This window comes from Olea europaea, unplaced genomic scaffold (assembly GCF_002742605.1).
Source record: "Olea europaea var. sylvestris unplaced genomic scaffold, O_europaea_v1 scaffold1060, whole genome shotgun sequence".
Lineage (NCBI taxonomy): Eukaryota > Viridiplantae > Streptophyta > Magnoliopsida > Lamiales > Oleaceae > Olea > Olea europaea.
The window spans coordinates 27,169-29,190 of NW_019227948.1; positions in this window are offsets into that span (position 1 = coordinate 27,169).

The following is a 2,022-nucleotide window of genomic DNA, read 5'->3' on the forward strand; positions in this document are numbered from 1 at the left end:
TCCAAGAATAATGCCCCCTCCCACAGGCTAGGTAACTGATGAGGAAGCATTAGAAAAAAGTAAAAAGGAAGTTCAGGAGACAGAGGATCAGCACGATATACTGCACGTCGACTCATCACGGGGGGATAATTCGACAGAAAACAAGAAGGAAATAGAAATAGAGGCTGTCGAAAAGGTTATTTTTAAACGGCCAGCCATGAAATTGACTAAACACTTGAGGCCATTATACGTTAAAGCTCTAGTTAATGGCATACCTGTGGCAAAAGTGCTTGTCGATAATGGAGCAACTATAAACACCATTCCATCTAGGATGATGAGGAAATTCGCAAAGATAGAGGGTGACATGATTCCTACAGAGGTTATCCTCACGAGCTTCAATGGAGGAGCAACTTCAACTAAGGGAGTTATGCCATTGGACATAACTATAGGGACGACTACTAGGACCACTGTCTTCTTTGTAATAGATGGTCCTACTAGTTACAATGTGCTACTAGGAAGAGATTGGATACATGAAAGTCGCTGTATACCCTCATCGCTCAATCAATGCCTGATCTTTTGGAATAACAAAGGCGAAGCAGAGGTGGTATAGGTCGATCATAGGCCTTTTGTCGCAGAAGCAAACTCAGTGGAAAAGTTCATGTACGAAGGAAACTATGGACCTGTCAGGGTGGTACAAGATGGGAAAGAAACTCAAGTTGTCGCGCAAAGCGAAGAGCCATTTTCAGTGGACACACTCACTGAAATGTTCAGATAGATGAGGCCAAATATAGTGGCCCTCGAAGAGCCAGTAATTGACAAAAGAATAATCAAGGAGTCTTGAATGGATTCTAAGTTATGAAAGCAAATGGCCGACATTCAGGCCTTCAAAGCCAGACTGATGGCTTTCAATAAGGAATGCAGTAACAAGGCGAAAGAAGAGACAGCCCTAAAAGCGCTGAAGGACAAGTTGGCAGTATTCGAGTTAGAACAAAGCATTGGCGGAGAAGTCAACAAGGTGGACTGTTTAGAAGAAGAAGTACTTACAAGGGAACTGGACGATGAAGTAATGCGGATCGTCAAACCTGGATACGCTCAAGCGCAAGACCCTCTGATCAAAGTAAACATTGGCAATGAAGGAGAAGATTGTCCAACATTCATCAGCCAGATACTAGATCAAGAGGTTAGTAATAAATTAATCGCTTTGCTAAAGGAGTATAAAGATTGTTTTGTTTGGGAATATGAACAAATGCCTAGTTTAGATAGAGACTTGGTGGAACATAGGTTACCAACTAAGCTTAATTTTAAACCTCATAGGCAGCCTCCTAGGCGTTTTGCTCCTAATGTACTCCCTGAAATCAAGAAAGAGATAGAGCGATTATTGAAAGCAGGTTTTATTAGAACAGCCAGATATGTCGAATGATTGTCCAATATAGTACCAGTATTAAAAAAGAATGGTAAACTAAGGGTTTGTATAGACTTTAGGAATTTAAACATAGCTACACCCAAAGATGAGTATCCAATGTCCACGGTGGATTCTTTAGTAGACTCGATTGCCGGACATGTCATGTATTTTTTCATGGATGGGTATTCAGGATACAATCAAATTTATATAGCTAAAGAAAATATACACAAAACTGCCTTTAGATGCCCTAGGTCTCTAGGATGTTTTGAATGGGTAGTTATGCCTTTCGGCCTGAAAAATACAGGAGCAACTTATCAAAGGGCAATGAATTTAATCTTTCATGATATGATAGGCAAGTTTGTTGAAGTGTATGTAGATGACATAGTAGTCAAGTCCATTAAAGAAGAGGACCATTTCGAACAGTTAAGATGTTCGTTTGAGCGAATGAAGCAATATAAGCTAAAGTTGAATCCCTTGAAGTGTGCATTTAGTGTTAATGTATGGAATTTTCTTGGTTTCTTAGTACACAAGAGAGGGATTGAATTTGATAAAAATAAAGCGAAGGTCATTTTAGAGGCCAAACTACCTAGCAACAAAAAAGAATTGCAAAGGTTTCTAGGCCAAGTAAACTTTTTAAGACG